This window comes from Pseudophryne corroboree, chromosome 2 (genome assembly GCF_028390025.1).
Source record: "Pseudophryne corroboree isolate aPseCor3 chromosome 2, aPseCor3.hap2, whole genome shotgun sequence".
NCBI classification, from domain to species: Eukaryota; Metazoa; Chordata; class Amphibia; order Anura; family Myobatrachidae; genus Pseudophryne; species Pseudophryne corroboree.
The window spans coordinates 588,539,334-588,563,140 of NC_086445.1; positions in this window are offsets into that span (position 1 = coordinate 588,539,334).

The window sequence follows — 23,807 nt, forward strand, 5'->3', positions numbered from 1 at the left end:
GGCATACCCCAGCGGGCCACTAGAGAGAGAAACACTTCCTGGTGAAGTTCCCATTCTCCCGGATGAATCGTGTGACGACTCAAAAAATCCGCTTCCCAGTTCTCGACTCCTGGAATGTGAATTGCGGATATTACTGGAACCCAACGTTCCGCCCACGTGAGAATCTGAGCGACTTCTCTCATGGCGGACCAGCTTCGAGTTCCTCCCTGTTTGTTGATGTAAGCCACTGCTGTGGCATTGTCGGACTGCACACGAGCTGGATGACCCTGTACCATGGTTTGAATCTGAAGGAGTGCATACCGGATTGCCCTCAACTCCAGAATGTTGATCTGTAATTTGGACTCCTGACTGTTCCAGCGCCCTTGGAAGTGATGAGTCTGGAACACTGCTCCCCAACCACTGAGGCTTGCGTCCGTGGTGACCATCATCCAAGACCAAATCGTGAACGGAGCTCCTTTTCTCAAATTGTGACTGTGAAGCCACCAGCGAAGTGACTGACGAGTCTTTACCGACAAGCGGATCAACTGCAATTCGAGACGTGGTTCCATCCGAGTCCAACAGCTGAGAATCTGAGCCTGAAGAGGTCGGGCATGAAATCTGGCGTATGGGACTGCCTCGAAGGAAGACACCATCTTGCCTAACACCTGCATGCATCTGAGGACCGACACTACCGGTAAGTGCAACAGGGTCCGGATTCTGGACTGCAGATCCTGAATCTTGTCCGTAGGAAGAAACACCTTCTGGCTGCTGGTGTCGAATAAAAGTCCTAGGAAAATAATTTTCTGGGAAGGGAGTAAAGACGACTTTGGAAAGTTTATTATCCATCCGAATGACTGCAGAGTCTCTATCGTTAGACGCAGGTGCTGATTGAGAATCGCCTCTGACGGGGCCTTAACCAACAGATCGTCCAAGTATGGAGTGATGTTGACCCCCTGACAACGGAGAACCGCGACGACATGACCCATGACTTTTGTAAACACCCGAGGAGCCGTGGATAGACCAAAGGGAAGAGCCTGAAACTGAAAATGCCACGGTCTGACTGCAAATCTCAGAAGAGATTGATGACCTATCCAAATAGGGACATGTAGGTAGGCGTCTTTTATGTCTATTGAAGCCAAATACTCCCCTGGCTCCATGGCGGCGATAATTGAGTGAATGGATTCCATTTTGAAGCTTTGGGTTGAGAGATACAGGTTGAGGGCTTTGAGATTCAGAATGGGTCGAAACGAACCGTCCGGTTTGTCCACGAGAAAAAGACCCAAGTAAAAACCCCGAACCCTCTGTTGAGAGGGAACGGGAAGGATTACTCCATTTTGTAAGAGGGTTGCTGTTGCCTGAAGAAGAGCTTGACGTCTGGAGGGATCGCCTGGGAGAGGTGTGACGAACAGCCGGTATGGAACTGTTTCTTCGAGATCCAACATATAGCCTCTGGATATGACCCCCATTACCCACCGATCTGGTTTCGACAGGAGCCACACTTCCCTGAACTGAAGTAACCGAGCCCCAACCTTCATCGATCCCTCCGGAAGACCTGAAACGTCATGCATCAGGCTTGTCGGCAGGCTTACTGGCAGGTCTGCGAGTAGCCTGAGATCCTCTACCTCTGAATGACCCTCTTCGTGGAAATCTGGAGAAAGCACGAAAGGAATGGAAACTACCTCTGCCCTGCGTACGAAAGGACCTAAACCTCGTAGGTTTCGGTTTGTGAGGAGCAGATGAAAGAAAGGGGCTCTTTCCTCCTGTAGTATCTGAAATAATCTTCTTTAACTCCGACCCAAAAAGAAACTCCCCTTCAAAGGGAACTGCCGTCAAGGTCTGCTTTGAGTCCGAATCAGCATTCCAAACCTTAAGCCAAAGAGACCGTCTTGCTGACACTGTCAAGGCAGAAACACGGGACTGTAGCGCAACAGAATCTAACAAGGCCTCACCCACATAAGTAAGAGCCTCTGAAATCTGTTCTGCTAATTGAATGGCTTCCGACGGATCGTCCGATTGCATTCCAGATACGACCTGTGCTATCCATTCATCCACGGCCTTAAGGACCCAGGCTCCCACAAGAACTGGACGTAGAGAGACACCTGATAAAGAAAACATAGATTTTAGTATTGCTTCTATCTTCCTATCTGTAGGGTCTTTTAAAGTCACGGACTGTACAGAAGGAATAACCGTAGCTTTTGCCAAATGTGAAATAGGAGCGTCTACCTTTGGGGCTATTTCCCAAAATTTTGTATCTTCCTCCGTAAAAGGATATAGAAATTTTAATTTCTTAGGAGCCTGGAAACGAGAATCCAGTTTATGCCAGGGTTCTTTTAAAATATCCGCAAAGTGAGAGTAAGAAGGGAAGGCAGTAACCTGTCTTTTCTGTCGTTTGAAAAAGGCAGAGGAAGTCTCCGCCACTGCCGCATCCTGAATATTAAGAGTTTGACGAATGGCTTCTATCAGCAATCTAACACCTGAGCTAGTAGAGAGAATCCAACTCCTCCCCCGGAAACGTTATAGCGGGTAACGGTTGTGGTCGTTTAGTAGCAGTGGAACTGCTGTCAGAGTTTACAAACTTATTTAAAGAATGAGTTAAATCAGTAAGACACTTGCCCATATTCTGGGCCCACAGAGGCTCCACCTGAGTTTGAGCAGATTCAGCCTCCGACCTAGACTGATGCAAATCCGAAATGGCATCCACCATGTTCTTGGCCCATGGGGGCATAGACTGATCTGTGGAACCTCCCTGCTGATCCGCCACTGATGCACCAGAGCACGAAGTACAGAGGGTACCTGCGTCAGCACTACCCCTAGCCAGCTTTGAGCCACACTGTGAACAGGAAAAATAAACTACCGAGGCCGTTTTGCCCTTTGTAGCTTTGTCCGTATTTTATTCTATTTTTATTTATTTATTTTCAATATTTAAGAGCACTAAACATGCACTATAAATCCCCTAGAAAGGTGACCTAGCAGTTATCCCACGATTTTAGTGACACCAAGAAGGCTGACTGCTATCCCCCACTAGGGCTAGTCCACAATATACTTGCAGTAAGTTGTGTGTCTCTAATGAAAACTTCCCCCAGAAGATAGCGGTATCCGTGTGTGCTTGAGTAGCACAGCGTCCCCCAGTATGCAGCCGGAGAAGATGGCGCCCCGGAGCCTTCAGGAAGCTGCAGAACAGCGCGCGCGGGCAGAGCAGGGCGGGAAACCGTCCCTGCAAGCATGACGTAACTGCCGCGGCTGCTCCCTGGGAGATTACCGAAACCGGAAGTTCGGGTCTCCCACGCGCCGCTACACACAGCGGCTGTCGCGGTCAGCGTGTGTTGGTCCCAGGGAGTGCACATCACTCTCCCGGACCCCGCTCAGTATTCTGCAGCAATTGTATGTCCCCACAACACGACCGCTCACCCTCACTGCGGGGTGGGGGTGGGAGGTTCGATGCGGGCGGGCGGCTGGCTGGCTGGCGGGGGGGGGGGGGGACGCATAATCACACAGCAAAATAAGGTAAAAGCAGAATAACAATAGAGGGGACAGCCCAATACTGTCAGTGACAGATTGTGGCTGTCCTGTACCTTATCTCTGCCGCATCCTGAAGAGAACAATGGGCCCCAGTGACCAAAGTGTGGTGGCCTCCAGCGGCATCTCAGAGTGGGAACACTAAACCCACTCCAGTAGTACCTGTCACCTGTAAACAGGGACTAGGTACTTTTGAGAACAAAAATCCAAAAAAAAAAAAAAATCTAAGGAGAAAGAAACACTGTCTGTACTCCACAGGCACAAAACTAAAACTGAATTGATGGCTGGGCAGGAAGGAGATGGGAGGGGTTAGAGGGGGGAGGAGGCAGTTTGTTTGATAGATTCTGTGCCAAACTCCACTACCACACACCTCTAACCCACAAGTAACGGCGCAGCGTCCCCCAGATGGATGACAGAGATATTTTTAGTGTCTGGTTACCTCATATTCGTTCTCTGCCATTACCTGTCAAGGATTCATTGCGAAAGGCTATTTCGTTAACGTCTTGGACTGGTATAATTTGGAAAGACTTACCTCAGGTAGCCCTCCTTTCTAACTGAATGCCCATTATGCAATTGTTTATTGTTCCTCTTGTTTGTCCCTGTTTTTCTTTGTATCCTTCTACACAAATAAGCCCTTGATTATGCTCTACGTGAAATGAGTAATGCTGTTTGTAATGCCTATTACTTTAGTTTTATACCTTGCATTCCTACTGTTCATGTCTTCTGTATGACATGCACTCTCTGTTGTATAACATGTACAGTTCTCTAATAAAATATTTACAAAAATAAATAAAAAATGGGGAGCAGTGATGCACGATCTCACCGAAAGGAAAGGACTGCTGGTGTCCAACACCTGGTTAGTCGGATTCCGGGGTTCCACCTTAGTCAGGGCTTCCAGGGTCCAAAATCCAAACGGGGAGACCGTGTAGCACAAATGGTAAGTGCTCCTCTCTGCTGCCAACGCGTTTCGTTCTCTAAAGGAGACCTTTACCAAGGCCTGCAGTGTGGGAGCCCATGTGGTGGTATTTATACCAACATACATAATGATACAGGAAGTGAGGTCACACATTGAATAAACCTCCCCTATAAATCTTTCAAATAACTTTCTTACATGCAACCCGGATGGAGATATTAGTTAAACTTTCAAGAAGCTAATATGTACCGAAAAAGGGTTTTAGAGACTTTCAAAACCATTAATTATGAACTCCATCCGCCGCAGCGGAAACGGAAGTGCATCGCAGTGACCCGCATGTGTTCCACATGACACATAGCGGAAGCGCATAGCGGTAAAACGCACACACTTCACCTCGTGTCCAACAAGGAGCGTCCTGAATCAGGAACTACACCGTACGTGGTTGGAATGCATTTGCGTTCCACCATGAATACAGGAAGTGGAACTCAAACACTCTTCTTTACAGAGAGCATATATACATAATAAATAAATAAATAAATAAATAGGGGAGTGGTGTATGGTTTTACCACATCCATTATGTTTCCCCAATTCATCCTCCAGCTGGATTACATATTTCTTTAAATCCAAAACATAAACTATATCGGATATTTCCAGTGTTTAAACAATACAACTTCTTTTCCGGCATCAGGTTATAGATGTTCATATCTGAATTGTCCTTTGAGGAGAAGTCCACAAAAAAAAAGTCCATAAAAAGTATTCGTAACTGAAGGAATATATAGAAAAATGAGAACCAATCAATAAATATTATGAACAGCATTTTGCAAAAACCATTTGGTCTCAAAATCATTATTGAGACCACTAGGTATAAGGGTTTTGAAGTTATAAATGTAGGACATTTCTTTTTTTGCCAGTCTACTTGCAATATCTTTATTCCTAATGTCCTATTCAACTATGAATAAACCATAAAAACCAAGGATGTGTGAATGTGAACATTTATGGGTTTGTTTAAAATGAAGAGATGGGGGGTCATTCCGACCCGTTCGCACGCAGCGGTTTATCGCTGCGGTGCGAACGTGTCCGGAATGCGCATGCGCGGCGTACGCAGTGTGCGACGTTGCCCGGCGACAGGGGTCGCCGGTTTATGTCTCGTCTAACGAGGGAAGCAGTCGCAGAGCCGACCGCCAAGAAGATTGACAGGAGGAAGGCGTTCCAGGGTGGATCGGGACCATTGGCTGCCGTTTTCGGGGAGTGGTAAGGAAAACGCAGGCGTGTCCAGGAAAACGGAGGGCGGATGTCTGACGTCAAAGCCAGCTCCAGTATCGCAGAGATCGTAGGTATAGGGCTGGTCTTCTTTTACTTGAATTTTTTTTAGTTTAGCAGGGCTACACAAGTGATCGCAGCCCTGCTAAGCTAAAATAAACTCCCCCATAGGCATGTACTAGTTGATCGCAGCAGTAGCAAAAGGTTGCTGGCTGCGATCAACTCGGAATGACCCCCATAAAGCGTGTGTTTCAAGACTGTTTTTTACATTCCTCAAATGCTCCCCTATTCTCACCTTCAGGGGTCTGGATGTTCTCCCTATGTAAAATTTCTCACACGAATATTTTACAGCATAAATAACATTCTTGCTGTTGCATGTTATGAACTGATTAATGTCTATTTGTTTCCCATTAATATTAATCTTGTCAATTTTGCTGCGTCCCTCTCCTTTAATATGCCTGCACCCTTGGCAAAGGCCACATCTATAGAACCCTTTTGATGTAATTATTCCTTTGTTCATTGGTCCGCGTAATCTGCTTCTCACCAGCTGATTTTTAAGGTTTGGGGCTTTCCTATAGATACAAACTGGTTTCTTTGGGATGGAACTACCTATAATGGGATCCTTTGTTAATAGGCCCCAATGTTTTTTTAGGATCTTTTCTATATTTTGGTGTTGGCAATTAAAGTTAGTGATGAATGCCCATTCAAACTTATTATCTTTCTGTTCAACCTTATTTGCTGTAGTATTTTGTTTAAGGACTGTGGTTCTATCAGTATCTTCTATTTCTTTTAATGTTTGATTAACCTTCATCATGTCAGACTCATAACCACTTGCTCTGAATTTTTCACACATTTCGGTTGCTTGTGTTCTAAACACCTTTGTATCTGTGCAGTTTCTTCTTAGTCTTTTTAGTTGTCCGCACGAAATTGACTCAAGCCAATTGTGATGATAGCAATTTTTTTTTTAAGTCCGGCACCGCCCGATCCCGCACCCCCACTGGTTGGCTGTGTAAATACCAGAAATACCCACGTGACAGAAAATTCAATACAAACAATCACGTGATTCGCGCTGATGTTAGCACGACCATGTGAATAATATCATGTGAGCCGAAACTCCATGGGGTGTATCGAATGGGGTTGTGTTATACCCACATTACCATGGAGATATGTATACATATTAATATGTACGGTCACGTGATGCGCGCGGATCTCAGCGCGACCACGTGACCTAACAGTGTGACTCTGAACTGACAAAGTTGATTGGAGAATCTTATAACATGTGACTATAATAACCAATCATGGGCGGCTTGGACTGTGTGCATGAACGTATGTCTCAAGGGACCCCGATCATGTGACTAGAACGATCTCGGGCCCTTCTTTGTATACAGATAAGGTAAAATAAGATTTTAAACCTACCGGTAAATCTTTTTCTCGTAGTCCGTAGAGGATGCTGGGGACTCCGTAAGGACCATGGGGATAGATGGGCTCCGCAGGAGACATGGGCACTTTAAGAAAGTCTATAGACCTGGGTGTGCACTGGCTCCTCCCTCTATGCACCTCCTCCAGACCTCAGTTAGAGAAACTGTGCCCAGAGTAGACGGACAGTACGAGGAAAGGATTTTGTTAATCCAAGGGCAAGATTCATACCAGCCACACCAATCACACCGTATAACTTGTGATAACTACCAGTGGCGCACCCAGGGGGGGTTCCGAGCACCCAGAAACCCCCTCCACTAAAAAAAAAATATTATTTTTTTTTTTTAAATGGGAGCATGAGTATTATTAATGGCTGTCTAGCGTCCTGATGTCTAGCAGCCTGATGTCTTCCTGGTGGCACTTGCAAGTGCTTTATAAAAGTTTACTTTATTTTAATTATAGTACATATACAGTATATCCATGTGCATACATAGATACACATGTATATACATACATACTGTACATATAAACACACACACACACACACACACACACAGATATATGTGTGTATATATACGTGTACTGTATGTATATATATATATATATATATATATATATATGCATGTTTAATATGCTATGTATATGTGTATATGTATGTATTGTGACAAGAACACTGGGATAGTATTTGAGGGCAGGTATGTTTGTCCCAGGTTCTTGTCTTACATGTTTTAGAAAATGGAAACTTCTAGGAAAAATGCTTTTGTTTTGTCAGAACCTTTTCAGTTTGCTGTAAAAGCTGGGTAAAGGCTCTGAGAGAGAGATAAGGCGAGTTCTAGACATTGGGCCCAGTTCGGGTCTTTGGCCTCACAGAAGGCTAATCAGGCTTTCAGCTGTGTAAGAGTGTTATAGAGCTGCTGGCCTGATTAGGGTGTGCAGACTGCCTGGGAAAACTGCAGGATCTCTGTGTGAGAGACACGCTTCCTGATACAAGTGAGCTATACAGGGTACTGGAGAACTCGGTGTTTTTGTTTAGTGATAGTTAGGAACATCTTGTGTTTAGTTAGTGCCGGACAGGAAAGGTATTTTCTTTTGGTGTTTGTTTTATTTTCTGTTTCAATAAAACTGGCCGGGGCCAGTTGTACCAGACACTGGACTTGTGTTGTTCCTCAGCTGCTGCGTGCTGCCATATTCCCCAGGAAGAGGCGCCTTGCACCCCTACAGTGTTACAACTTGGTGGAGAATGCGAGCATGCCGTTCTGCGCATAAGTGAAAGCAGCAGCTTTGTGAGGCCTGCAGAAAACGGTGGTTTATGCAGATACAGCCCAGTGGGAAGTTACTGAGACTCACCCCTGAGGGTTTGATATATGTCCTGGGTGAAAGCAGCTACAAAGCCGCCTGGAAAATCTGTCGACATGGAGGATCTGCTTAAAGCCTTGCTGCAAGCTACAGCGGCTCAGCAGGAGGCCAACAGACAGCAGCAGGTGGCAATGGAGGAAAATTGGAGACTACAGCAGGAGGCCAAAAGACAGCAGCAGGTGGCAATGGAGGAAAATAGGAGACAACAGCAGACAGCTGTTGACGAACTTTACAGGCAACAGCGTCAGGATAGAGAGGCCTTAGCAGAAGTGGTGCAGAGACTTGCAGCTCGGGTTGGAGATGTGGCCGTCAGTGCTCCGACCAGCTCTAGTTCTATACGGGCCAGTCACTTCCTGCAGAAAATGACAGAGGCTGATGATGTGGAGGCCTATCTGACCACGTTTGAAAGGACTGCCGAGCGTGAGAACTGGCCGAAAGCACAGTGGGCCAGTCTGCTGGCACCTTTCTTGTCAGGTGAGCCCCAAAAAGCTTACTTTGATTTAAGCCCTGCTGAGGCTCGGGACTATGATAAACTAAAGACTGAGATCCTGACCCGCCTGGGAGTCACGCTGTCAGTACGAGCACAACGGGTGCACCGTTGGGTGTACGCCATGGAGAAGCCTCCGCGCTCCCAGATGCACGACCTTATTCAGCTAACAAAAAAGTGGCTACAGCCAGAGACATTAACTGGTCCTCAGATGGTTGAAAGAGTCGTCATGGACCGCTACTTGAGATCTTTGCCCATGGTCCTGCGCAAGTGGGAGAGCCATGGAAACCCGGGTACTGCTGACCAATTAGTGGACATGGTAGAGCGGTATTTGGCAGCAGAGGAACTACTGATGACCACCCAGCAACCCATAGATCCTCGACAGCGCCCTTCAGTAAAGACTGGTAAGACTGTTCCGTGGGAAAACGTTGCTGGGCGGTTAAGAGAACGCAAGGCTGGAGAGACTGTAAACACTGGCCCTGGAGACAGGCCAATGGGGCTAGAACGGTCTATGTTGCCCAAACGGGTTGATAATCGTGTGGTTAAATGTTTTAGATGTGGTATGCCAGGTCATGTTATTGCCAATTGCCCAGTCATGCAAGAACCCATGCAATGTGATGCTGCCTTTGAATGTCGCAGAATGTCTTTTTTTGCTAGGTTAGCCTGTACTGTGGTACCTTCACCTGAGCTGGAAAAACAAATGTGTGATGTGTTCTTAGAGGGTAACCGGGTAGAGGCCTTGCTGGATTCAGGAAGTTTAGTTACCCTCGTGAAAGCTGGGTTAGTGAACCCCTTAAAGGTCCAGCAAATACCTATTGGGGTAACTTGCATACATGGGGATACCCAACATTATGTCACTGCTGAAGTAAATATAGAAACTTGTTGTGGGTCAGCAATGGTTGAAGTGGGACTGGTCCCCACCTTGGTGCATGAGGCCATAATAGGGAGGGATTTTCCTCATTTTTGGAAACTGTGGGAAGCACGGTTATCAACAGATGTGAGAAGTAAAGAGTCAGTTGATAATACCGGTGATTGTAGGGATGTACGTGTGTCTTCGGAACTTTCTGACCCTTTGCCTTTTGCTAGTTTGGCTGGGGAAGTGACAGATGGGGAGTCCAGTGAGGACCCTCTTGCTGGGAACAGAGACATAGTAGTTAGAACTGAAAGCGTGCCTGACCTGGAGGTAAAGAAGGATCTGTTTGCGTCTGAACAGTTAAAGGATCCTACCTTAATAAAGGCTAGAGAGAATGTTAAGATTGTTAATGGGGAACCTGTGGTACCAGGTGACAGGGTTACATATCCCCACATGGCCATCTGTAATGAGCTCTTGTACCACATTGTCAAAAGGGGTGAGGATGTGGTGGAACAGCTGGTAGTTCCCCAGCCTTATCGGAGAACGGTACTAGATTTAGCTCATAGTCACGTTACCGCAGGACATTTAGGGGCAGAAAAAACCACTGAAAGAGTTTTACAAAGGTTCTTTTGGCCAGGGGTTTATAAAGAAGTGTCTGAATATTGTTCTTCCTGTCCTGAATGCCAGTATCATGCCCCTAGACCCCATTTTAGGAGCCCACTAGTTCCCATGCCTATTATAGAGGTCCCGTTTGACAGAATAGCCATGGATCTCGTGGGGCCCTTGTTAAAGTCTGCTCGGGGCCATCAGTATATCCTGGTAATTATGGACTATGCCACTCGATATCCTGAGGCTGTCCCTTTACGCACTATCACAACCAAGGCGATAGCTAGGGAGCTGGTGCAGGTATTTAGTAGAGTGGGAATACCAAAGGAAATTTTGACTGACCAAGGTACTCCATTTATGTCAAGGATCATGAAAGAGTTGTGCAAATTATTCAAGGTCACTCACCTCAGGACGTCCATCTACCATCCCCAAACTGACGGGTTGGTGGAAAGGTTTAATAAAACATTAAAAAGTATGTTAAAAAAGATTGTTGAGAGAGATGGGAAAAACTGGGATTGTTTGTTGCCCTACTTGTTAATGGCCATCAGAGAAGTTCCTCAGTCCTCTACAGGGTTTTCTCCATTTGATTTGTTGTATGGTAGACACCCCAGAGGGCTGTTGGACATTGCCAAAGAGACGTGGGAAGGACAGCCCACTCCTTATAGGAGCGTTATTGAACATATAACACAAATGCAGGATAGGATTGCAGCCGTGGTACCTGTTGTCAGAGAGCACATGGAACAGGCCTAAAGTGCTCAACAGAGGGTCTATAACCGGAGTGCCAATATACGGGAATTTGTTCCTGGAGATAGAGTTCTTGTTTTGGTACCCACTGTGGAAAGCAAATTCCTAGCTAAATGGCAGGGTCCATTTAAGATTAGGGAAAAAGTGAATGAGGTTAATTACAAAGTATACCAGCCGGGAAAGAGAAAACCAGAGCAGATCTACCATGTGAACTTAATCAAACCCTGGAAAGATAGGTTGTCTCTGTCAGCGGAGCCTTGCCCTTCGGTGTCTTCACCCCGGTTGCTTCCCGCAGTGAAGGTGTCAGAGACATTATCAGCTGATCAGAACAATCAGGTTAAAGAATTTCTCATTCAAAATAGGGAGATATTTTCAGAGCTGCCTGGCCGAATGACCATAATAAAACATGACATTGTCACAGAACCAGGGGTCAGGGTTCATTTAAAGCCATATAGGATTCCTGAAGCTCAGCGAGAAGCTATTTCTAAAGAAGTTAAAACCATGTTAGAACTTGGAGTCATAGAGGAGTCTAACAGTGAGTGGTCCAGTCCCATAGTGCTCATCCCGAAGCCCGATGGTAGCATACGCTTCTGTAATGACTTTCGTAAGTTAAATGAGGTGTCCAAGTTTGACGCATACCCCATGCCCCGTGTGGATGAGCTTGTAGAAAGGCTGGGAACAGCCAGGTTTCTCACCACGTTGGACCTGACCAAAGGTTACTGGCAAATACCTTTATCTGATAGCGCCAAAGAAAAAACAGCCTTTTCGGTTCCGGAGGGGCTGTACCAGTATAAGATGTTACCCTTTGGGATGCATGGGGCTCCAGCAACCTTCCAACGGGCGATGGATACAATTTTGAGGCCCCATAGAAAATATGCAGCTGCCTATTTGGATGATGTGGTAATTCACAGTACAGACTGGGGGTCCCATTTGGTTAAAGTACAAGCAGTACTGGACTCAATCAGAGAGGCAGGGTTAACTGCTAACCCAAAGAAGTGCTGCCTTGCAATGGAGGAGGTCAAATACTTGGGCTTCACCATAGGCAGAGGTCTGATTAGGCCCCAGTTGAATAAAATTGATGCTATTCAAAACTGGCCTCGTCCAGTGAATAAAAAACAGGTAAGGGCTTTTTTGGGAATTACTGGGTACTATAGACGGTTTATTCCCAATTTTGCGACCACAGCGGTGCCGTTGTCAGACCTTACCAAAGGGAAGCAGCCAAATATGGTGAAATGGAACCCTGATGCAGAAAAAGCGTTCCAAGCGTTAAAAGTGGCTTTGTGTTCACAACCGGTGTTGATAACACCAGATTTTTCAAAAGAATTTGTGGTACAGACAGATGCCTCAGAGGTAGGGATAGGTGCTGTGCTGTCCCAAACCAGAGATGGGGACGAACACCCTATCATTTATTTGAGTAGGAAACTCAATGAGCATGAAAAAAGGTATGCCATTGTGGAAAAGGAGGCTTTGGCCATTAAGTGGGCACTAGATACCTTGAGATATTACCTCTTGGGTAGACAATTCAGACTAGTGACAGACCATGCCCCTTTAAAATGGATGTATGTAAATAGAGGCAAGAATGCTCGGGTAACTAGATGGTTTCTAGCGTTGCAGGATTTTAAGTTTACTGTCGAACATAGACCGGGAACACAATTGGCCAACGCAGATGCATTGTCTCGCATCTTCTGTTTAGGGGCTACAAGTGTTCCGGCCCCTAGGTCGAAACAGGGGAGGGGGATATGTGACAAGAACACTGGGATAGTATTTGAGGGCAGGTATGTTTGTCCCAGGTTCTTGTCTTACATGTTTTAGAAAATGGAAACTTCTAGGAAAAATGCTTTTGTTTTGTCAGAACCTTTTCAGTTTGCTGTAAAAGCTGGGTAAAGGCTCTGAGAGAGAGATAAGGCGAGTTCTAGACATTGGGCCCAGTTCGGGTATTTGGCCTCACAGAAGGCTAATCAGGCTTTCAGCTGTGTAAGAGTGTTATAGAGCTGCTGGCCTGATTAGGGTGTGCAGACTGCCTGGGAAAACTGCAGGATCTCTGTGTGAGAGACATGCTTCCTGATACAAGTGAGCTATACAGGGTACTGGAGAACTCGGTGTTTTTGTTTAGTGATAGTTAGGAACATCTTGTGTTTAGTTAGTGCCGGACAGGCAAGGTATTTTCTTTTGGTGTTTGTTTTATTTTCTGTTTCAATAAAACTGGCCGGGGCCAGTTGTACCAGACACTGGACTTGTGTTGTTCCTCAGCTGCTGCGTGCTGCCATATTCCCCAGGAAGAGGCGCCTTGCACCCCTACAGTGTTACAGTATATATATATATATATATATATATATATGTGTGTGTGTATATACACGGTATACATATGTGTATATATATATATATGTATATATATACAGACACACTAGTTTTACGGACCCAGCATATACTGGGTCACCTCAGTCCCCACCCCCGTGATTGGCTCCACCCAGTTCTGGAAATCCCCCCCATGCAAATCCTGCGTTTGCCACTGACTACCCAGTTAACAGTATGAAACCAACATATCATCAGTTCAGGACCGATGCAACTATAACATGACCCTTATTGAAGCATTAACTATATACAAGTACAGGTTGAGTATCCTATATCCAAATATTCCGAAATACGGAATATTCCGAAATACGGACTTTTTTGAGTGAGAGTGAGATAGTGAAACCTTTGTTTTTTGATGGCTCAGTGTACACAAACTTTGTTTAATACACAAAGTTATTAAAAATATTGTATTAAATGACCTTCAGGCTGTGTGTATAAGGTGTATATGAAACATAAATGAATTGTGTGAATGTACACACACTTTGTTTAATGCACAAAGTTATAAAAAATATTGGCTAAAATGACCTTCAGGCTGTGTGTATAAGGTGTATATGTAACATAAATGCATTCTGTGCTTAGACTTAGGTCCCATCACCATGATATCTCATTATGGTATGCAATTATTCCAAAATACGGAAAAATCCCATATCCAAAATACCTCTGGTCCCAAACATTTTGGATAAGGGATACTCAACCTGTATTGCAGAAGTAGTCCGCACTTGGGACGGGTGCCCAGCATCCTCTACGGACTACGAGAAAAAGATTTACCGGTAGGTTTAAAATCTTATTTTCTCTAACGTCCTAGAGGATGCTGGGGACTCCGTAAGGACCATAGGGGTTATACCAAAGCTCCCAAACGGGCGGGAGAGTGTGGATGACTCTGCAGCACCGATTGAGCAAACAAGAGGTCCTCCTCAGCCAGTGTATCAAACTTGTAGAACTTAGCAAAAGTGTTTGAACCTGACCAAGTAGCAGATCGGCACAACTGTAATGCCGAGACCCCTCGGGCAGCCGCCCAAGAAGAGCCCACCTTCCTAGTGGAATGGGCCCTAACCGATTTAGGCAACTGCAATCCAGCCGTAGAATGAGCCTGCTGAATGGTGTTACAAATCCAGCGGGTAATAGTCTGCTTTGAAGCAGGAGCGCCAAGCTTGTTGGCAGCATACAGGACAAACAGTGATTCTGCTTTTCTGACTCTAGCCGTTCTGGCTACGTAAATTTTCAAAGCCCTGACCACATCCAGGGACTTGGAGTCCTCCAAGTCACGCGTAGCCACAGGCACCACAATAGGCTGGTTCATATGAAAGGATGATACCACCTTAGGCAGGAATTGAGGACGTGTCCGCAACTCCGCTCTATCGACATGGAAAACCAGATAGGGGCTTTTATGAGACAAAGCCGCCAATTCCGACACTTGCCTAGCCGAAGCCAAGGCTAATAACATGACCACCTTCCAAGTGAGATATTTTAACTCTATCGTTTTAGGTGGTTCAAACCAGTGTGACTTAAGGAAACTTAACACCACGTTAAGGTCCCAGGGCTCCACCAGAGGTACAAAAGGAGGCTGAAAATGCAGCACTCCCTTCACAAAAGTCTGAATTCTGGGAGAGAAGCCAATTCTTTTTGAAAGAAAATGGATAGGGCCGAAATCTGAACCTTAATGGAGCCTAAGTTTTAGGCCCAAATTCACTCCAGTTTGTAGGAAGTGAAGGAAACGGCCCAGATGGAATTCTTCCGTAGGAGCATTCCTGGCCTCACACCTAGAAACATATTTTCGCCATATACGGTGATAATGTTTAGATGTCACGTCCTTCCTAGCCTTTATCAGCGTAGGAATGACCTCATCCGGAATGCCTTTTTCCGCTAGGATCCGGCGTTCAACCGCCATGCCGTCAAACGCAGCCGCTGTAAGTCTTGGAACAGACATGGGCCCTGTTGCAACAGGTCCTGCCTTAGAGGAAGAGGCCACGGATCTTCTGTAAGCATTTCCTGCAGATCCGGATACCAGATCCTTCGTGGCCAATCTGGAACATTGAGGATTGTTCTCACTCCTCCTTTTTCTTATTATTCTCAACCCTTGGGTATGAGAGGAAGAGGAGGAAATACATAAACTGACTGGAACACCCACGGTGTCTCTAGGGCGTCTACCGCTACTGCCTGAGGGTCTCTTGACCAGGCGCAATAAATCTGCAGCTTTTTGTTGAGGCGGGTCACCATCATGTCTATCTGTGGCAGTCCCCACCAAACTGCAATCTGTGCGAAGACTTCCTGATGAAGTCTCCACTCTCCAGGACGTATGTCTGGTGAGGAAGTCTGCTTCCCAGTTGTTCACTTCCGGAATGAACACTGTTGACAGTGCTCTTACATGATTCTCCGCCCAGCGAAGAATTCTGGTGGCTTCCGCCATCGCCACTCTGCTCCTTGTGCCGCCTTGGCGGTTTACATGAGCTACTGCAGTGACGTTGTCTGACTGGATCAGAATCGGTTGGTCGCGAAGAAAGGTCTCCGATTGACGTAGGGTGTTGTATATGGCCCTTAGTTCCAATATGTTGATGTGAGGACAAGTCTCTTGACTTGACCAAAGACCTTGGAAATTTCTTCCCTGTGTGACTGCTCCCCAGCCTCGGAGGCTCACGTCCGTGGTCACCAGGATCCAGTCCTGAATGCCGAATCTGCGGCCCTCTAGAAGGTGAGCACTCTGCAGCCACCACAGGAGAGATACCCTGGCCCTGGGGGACAGGGTGATCAACTGATGAATCTGTAGATATGACCCGGACCACTTGTCCAGTAGGTCCCATTTGAAGTCCTCGCATGGAACCTGCCGAAGGGAATGTTTTTCCCAGGACTCGAGTGCAGTGATGCACTGACACCTGTCTTGGTTTCAATAGGTCCCTGACTAGAGTCATGAGTTCCTGGGCCTTCTCTATCTGAAGGTAAACCCATTTCTGGTCTGTATCCAGAATCATACCCAAGAAGGGCAGACGAGTTATAGGAACCAACTGTGACCTCGGGAAATTGAGAATCCAGCCGTGTTGCTGTGACACCTACAGCGAAAGTGACAACTGCTCTTTTGATCTCGCCCTTATTAGGAGATCGTCCAAGTATGGGATAACTGTGACTCCTTGCTTGCGTAGGAGCACCATTATTTCCGCCAATTACCCTGAAATTGGTAATGACAATCCTGTACCGCAATTGTCAGGTACGCCTGATGGGGTGGATAAATGGGAACATGAAGGTATGCAGCCTTTATGTCTAGATACACCATCAAATCCCCCCCTTCCAGGCTGGCGATGATCGCTCTGGGCGATTCCACTTTAAATTTGAACCTTTTCCCGTATAGGTTCAGAGATTTTAATTTTAAAATAGGTCTGACCGAACCGTACGGTTTCGGGACTACAGCCAAGGTTGAGTCATATCGCCTTCCTTGTTGCAGGAGGGGAACCTTGAGCAACAATTTTTATTGCCCCGGGATCCACCTGTGAGTGAACTCAGATGTGGCTGAAGAGTCAAAGACGTGCTCCCACTGGGACGGACTCCCTTAGCGGAGCTCCAGCGTCATGCGGTGGATGTAGCAGAGGCCGGGGACGACTTCTGTTCCTGGGAACTAGCTGTGCCCTTACCTCTGGTAAGAAAGGACGCTCCTCGTACTTTCTTGTTATTCTGCGACCGAAAGGACTGCATTTGATAATGTCGTGCTTTCTTAGGCTGTGAGGGAATATAAGGCAAAAGATCAGAATTACCAGCTATAGCTGTGGAGACCAGGTCCGAGAGCCCTTCTCCAAACAATTCCTCAGCCTTGTAAGGTAAACCCTCCATATGCCTCTTTTAGTCGGCATCACCTGTCCATTGCATGTTCCACAGGACACGTCTAGCAGAAATCGACATAGCGTTGACTCTAGAACCCAGTAGACTAATGTCTCTTTGGGCATGTTTTATATATATATATATATATATATATATATATAAAAGACAGCATCTTTTATATCACTGTGTGAGCCGATTGCTAGATACCTAGATTTTTTTCTGCAACCCTGCATTCAAGCTACGCCCACCCACTTGAAAGATACCAACACATTGCTGAGACAGTTCGCACAGTTAGGTTCCATCCCTACAGGCACGGTGCTGGCCACACTGGATGTGGCCAGCTTGTACACTTGCATTCCCCACCAGGCTGGGTTGGCAGCTGTGAGGCATCTCATCACCAACAATTCCAAATACACGGGCCCCGATGTTGACCTGTTCGTCAAATTATTAGAATACACCCTTAGCCACAACTATTTCTTGTTCAACGGCAGGTTTTTTTCTCCAAAAGACCGGCTGTGCGATGGGGTCAGCGGTGGCCCCATCGCTAGCCAATACGTACATGTGGGAGGTGGAGCGACAAACGTTCTTTGAGGACAGTGAAACAGCCAGGTCCATTTTTCTATATACTCGGTATATAGATGACCTGTTGCTGTTTTGGACTGGAGATGAGGGAGCCTTGATCAAATTAATAGAGGAACACAACAACTCCTCTAGTCCGATCAAGTTCACCGTGTCCACACACAGGTCAGAAATATGCTTTTTGGATACTAAAATCCTGGTACGAGGAGGTGAGCTACATACCACACTATACTCAAAGCCCACGGATCGCAATACACTCCTCAGATACGACAGCTTCCACCCCCCAGCCCTAATCCAGGGGTTGCCGTATTCTCAATTCCTCAGGGTGTGCAGAATCACCAGCGATCCTGAGGAGTTGGAGACACAGTTAGAAATTATGACGAACAAATTTACACAGAGGGGTTATCCACTTAAGCTTCTGAAGAATGCACGCGCCAGAGCTCTGTCCCTCAGCAGACAGGAGCTGCTACAGGCCAAAGTCCCTGTGTCCTCTGCTCCTAAAATGGCATGGGTAAACCAGTTTAACACCTCCAGCAGAAGGACCAATAAGAAAATTAAGCAACTATGGCCGATGATTACTTCAGACCCTAATTTAGCAAGCTTAAAGAATAGTCGAATAATGCCTTGCTACACCCGTAGCTCTAACATCAAAGATCTTGTAGTTAAGAATGATGTGACGGGCTTCACAAGGATACGGCCCACTACACATTTTTTGACACGCAAAGCAGGCTGCTTCAAATGCTTGGGCTGCACTACATGTAGCTACATGCTTACAGGGGACTCCATCGCACACCCACATAATGGGAAGAAGTTGAAGATCCCCAAAGCATTGACATGCAGCTCCACGTTTGTAATTTACGTGCTGATCTGTCCCTGTAGCCTCTATTATGTGGGCAAGACCCAATGTTTATTTAAAGAGCGGATGGCCCAACACAGATCGGCGATCAGGGCGGCCCTGGTGTCAGGAAGCAGCGAACAACCTGTGGCACGACATTTTGCTCAGATGCGGCACAACCTAGCCTCTGTCCGCTATAAGATAGTGGACCAGGTTTCTGAGTCCATCCGAGGTGGCAACCGGGCAAAAAAATTACTGCAACTAGAGGCAAGATGGATCCACAAATTAGACACGATCCATCCTCGTGGTTTAAATGAGCACCTAAGCCTAAGCTGCTTTCTTTGAGGTAGGATATAGAGGCAAGTTTGAGCATAGAGCACACATTCCCCTAGCAATATGTGAGGGGTCATCTAGGATGTATTAGACAGTGCCTCTAAGGTTGAGCACTGGAATCATTAAGTAGTTGCAGACAGATGCACACAGGGGGACCCTCGCATTTGTAAGAGTGGTAGTGGCTTCCCCTCCAATGGCCGGCTGACTGAGGAGGATGGAATCTATAGAGCGCAGTTAATGACAGACCAGCTGATAGTCCACTGTATATACATCTATTACGATTAGACAGTACAACTGACAGCAGTATGTGCATTTATAAGTTTTTAACTGTTCACCCAAGTATGTTAGTATTTTTAGGGGGGATGCACTACAGACCCCACAGGCTCACGAGCACAATATGTTTTTCACAGTATTTATGGTACACAGTACTGTGTGCTTTTTTGACACTAGACATGCCTTTTAAATATTGTCTTTTAAATATGTTGATATCCACGCAAGTGGTCCGATTTTCACAGTTCAGCTATGTGTATGTAATTTTTTCTGTGTTTTGTTGTGTTGTCATGGCAACATGTTGCCATGACTATACAGGTTCCCTGCTCGTGTGGGTCCTCCTCACGGCCGCGTCGCCCGGCAACGAAGCCACGTCACCCGGAAGGGGCGGGGATTGCCGAAACCGGAAGTGCGGGCTCCGGAGGTCGGGACGCCGCTGGCCGGGACGGAGGTGGCCGAGCTAGGTACTGGTAAGGTATTTAAGTTCAGTTTTTCACTGTGATCACTTGTATTGCTGTGTCTTGAGGAAGGGAGTACGTCTCCCGAAACGTTACACATTAAAAGCACGTTTTCTACTTTCAAGAAAGTCTCCAGAGTGCCGCCTTCCATGTTCCATATCCAGAGCTACCTTGCTTAAGGAGGGCACCGGAGCAGATTCCCTGTGGGATTGAGGAGTGCCAGACCAAGGAGAGTGGTATATATATATATATATATATATATATATATCCCTTATATAACGGGTGGCACTCGTAAGGGGTTTTAACTAGCATCAAAAAATGACAGAGACAGCGCTCCGGTAACGTTTCAGATGTATTATAGCTTTCGTCAGACCATACAGAGTAAGAAAACATTACAAACATTTATACCTTACCCCAAACCTCGTGTTACCCGCTCCCTCGTCCGGTGCGCCGGCGGGGGTTGATGACGTCGTCACTGATCAGCTGTAGCACCTGCCGCGCGCCGGTTACCTCTGCGTTCCACACCGTATCCTCCCTGGCCCAGTGCGCCGGCTAGGGCTGATGACGTCACCACGTCCCAGCTGACCAAACGCGCTCTACTCCCCTCTCCTGCATCGGTTGCCTAGGGAACCAACATAAACAATAATACAATGAATACCGCACAACACTGGATTGACATATATAAACATGATCGGCAATTAACAATATCTGCACAAACAGCACATATTTACTCATTCATCATATCATGTTGCTGTTGACAACTTATTATTAATATTAGAGACAACAACCTACTATCCCAACTACAAGGCTAACCTGAATCTACAAAAAACAGTTCATAGTCATCTGCTCATTAAGTCCTGCCGGTGCTTGTGTATTAAGGAAGTGTATCCACTTCGTCTCCCGTTGTAGTAATAGTTTCTGTCGATTACCACCCCTAACACTTTCAGGCTGTTGATCTATGATCTTATATTTCAAACTAGAAAGATTGTGTCTGAATCTAGCAAAATGGCGTGCTACAGGTTGTGACTGGCTTTCTCCCCCTATAGCAGCTCTGATTGCCGACCTATGCATGGCCATTCTTTCACGAAACTGTCTCACTGTCTTCCCCACATAAAAAAGTCAGCAGGGGCAGCGGATAAAGTATATTACATGAGTGTTAGTGCAGGTCAAAACCTTATTAATTTTTATGAATTTACCTGTATGGGGGTGTGCAAAGCCTGGTCCTATCTCCATAAAGCTGCATGTGGTGCAGCCCATGCACCGGTAACACCCTGGCTTCTTGCTAAGAAACGTTTTGGTTGGTGCCTCTTTGAAATTAGAGATATCATTGTGCACTAAGAGATCTTTTAGGTTCCTGTTCCTAGTGTAACTTGGTAACAAGGACTTATCCCTCAGGGTGGCCAACTCTTTATCCGTAGTAACCACCGGCCAACTATCCCTGACATGTTTCCTCACCTCCTTACTTACTGTTGACCATCTCTGCACGGAGGGAATTTTGTTTTGCATAATAGGCATATCTTTCACAGATGTCTGTAATAATTTTTCTCTAACGTCCTAGTGGATGCTGGGGACTCCGAAAGGACCATGGGGAATAGCGGCTCCGCAGGAGACTGGGCACAAAGTAAAAGCTTTAGGACTAGCTGGTGTGCACTGGCTCCTCCCCCCATGACCCTCCTCCAAGCCTCAGTTGGGATTTTGTGCCCGAACGAGAAGGGTGCAATCTAGGTGGCTCTCCTGAGCTGCTTAGAGTAAAAGTTTAAAATTCCACGCTGTTTGTGGTACCGAAGCCGGACGGCTCGGTGAGACCCATTTTAAATCTGAAATCCTTGAACACTTACATAAAAAGGTTCAAGTTCAAGATGGAGTCACTCAGAGCAGTGATAGCGAACCTGGAAGAAGGGGACTATATGGTGTCTCTGGACATCAAGGATGCTTACCTCCATGTCCCAATTTGCCCTTCTCACCAAGGGTACCTCAGGTTTGTGGTACAGAACTGTCACTATCAGTTTCAGACGCTGCCGTTTGGATTGTCCACGGCACCCCGGGTCTTTACCAAGGTAATGGCCGAAATGATGATTCTTCTTCGAAGAAAAGGCGTCTTAATTATCCCTTACTTGGACAATCTCCTGATAAGGGCAAGGTCCAGAGAACAGTTAGAGGTCGGAGTAGCACTATCTCAAGTAGTACTACGACAGCACGGATGGATTCTAAATATTCCAAAATCGCAGCTGATTCCGACGACACGTCTGCTGTTCCTAGGGATGATTCTGGACACAGTACAGAAAAAGGTGTTTCTCCCGGAGGAGAAAGCCAAGGAGTTATCCGACCTAGTCAGGAACCTCCTAAGACCAGGCCAAGTGTCAGTACATCAATGCACAAGGGTCCTGGGAAAGATGGTGGCTTCTTACGAAGCGATTCCATTCGGCAGATTCCACGCAAGAACTTTTCAGTGGGATCTGCTGGACAAATGGTCCGGATCGCATCTTCAAATGCATCAGCGGATAACCCTGTCTCCAAGGACAAGGGTATCTCTCCTGTGGTGGTTACAGAGTGCTCATCTCCTAGAGGGCCGCAGATTCGGCATTCAGGATTGGGTCCTGGTGACCACGGATGCCAGCCTGAGTAGCTGGGGAGCAGTCACACAGGGAAGAAATTTCCAGGGCTTGTGGTCAAGCATGGAAACGTCACTTCACATAAATATCCTGGAACTAAGGGCCATTTACAATGCCCTAAGTCAGGCAAGACCTCTGCTTTAGGGTCAGCCGGTGTTGATCCAGTCGGACAACATCACGGCAGTCGCCCACGTAAACAGACAGGGCGGCACAAGAAGCAGGAGGGCAATGATGGAAGTGGCAAGGATTCTTCGCTGGGCGGAGAATCATGTGATAGCACTGTCAGCAGTGTTCATTCCGGGAGTGGACAACTGGGAAGCAGACTTCCTCAGCAGACACGATCTTCACCCGGGGGAGTGGGGACTTCACCCAGAAGTCTTCCACATGATTGTGAACCGTTGGGAAAAACCAAAGGTGGACATGATGGCGTCCCGCCTCAACAAAAAACTGGACAGATATTGCGCCAGGTCAAGGGACCCTCAGGCAATTGCTGTGGACGCTCTGGTAACACCGTGGGTGTACCAGTCAGTGTATGTGTTCCCTCCTCTTCCTCTCATACCAAAAGTACTGAGAATCATAAGAAGGAGAGGAGTAAAGACTATACTCGTGGCTCCGGATTGGCCAAGAAGGACTTGGTACCCGGAAATTCAAGAGAAGCTCACGGAAGACCCGTGGCCTCTACCTCTAAGAAAGGACCTGCTCCAGCAGGGACCATGTCTGTTCCAAGACTTACCGCGGCTGCGTTTGACGGCATGGCGGTTGAACGCCGGATCCTGAAGGAAAAAGGCATTCCGGATGAAGTCATCCCTACCCTGATCAAAGCCAGGAAGGATGTAACCATACAACATTATCACCGTATTTGGCGAAAATATGTTGCGTGGTGCGAGGCCAGGAAGGCCCCTACAGAGGAATTTCAACTGGGTCGTTTCCTGCATTTCCTGCAAACAGGACTGTCTATGGGCCTCAAATTAGGGTCCATTAAGGTTCAAATTTCGGCCCTGTCAATATTCTTCCAAAAAGAACTGGCTTCTGTTCCTGAAGTTCAGACGTTTGTCAAGGGAGTACTGCATATACAGCCTCCTTTTGTGCCTCCAGTGGCACCTTGGGATCTCAATGTAGTTTTGGGATTCCTAAAATCACATTGGTTTAAACCACTCACCACTGTGGACTTAAAATATCTCACATGGAAAGTGGTAATGCTGTTAGCCCTGGCTTCAGCCAGGCGTGTCTCAGAATTGGCGGCTTTATCCTATAAAAGCCCTTACCTAATTTTTCATACGGACAGGGCAGAATTGAGGACTCGTCCTCAATTTCTCCCTAAGGTGGTTTCAGCATTTCACTTAAACCAGCCTATTGTGGTGCCTGCGGCTACTAGGGACTTGGAGGATTCCAAGTTGCTGGACGTAGTCAGGGCCCCGAAAATATATGTTTCCA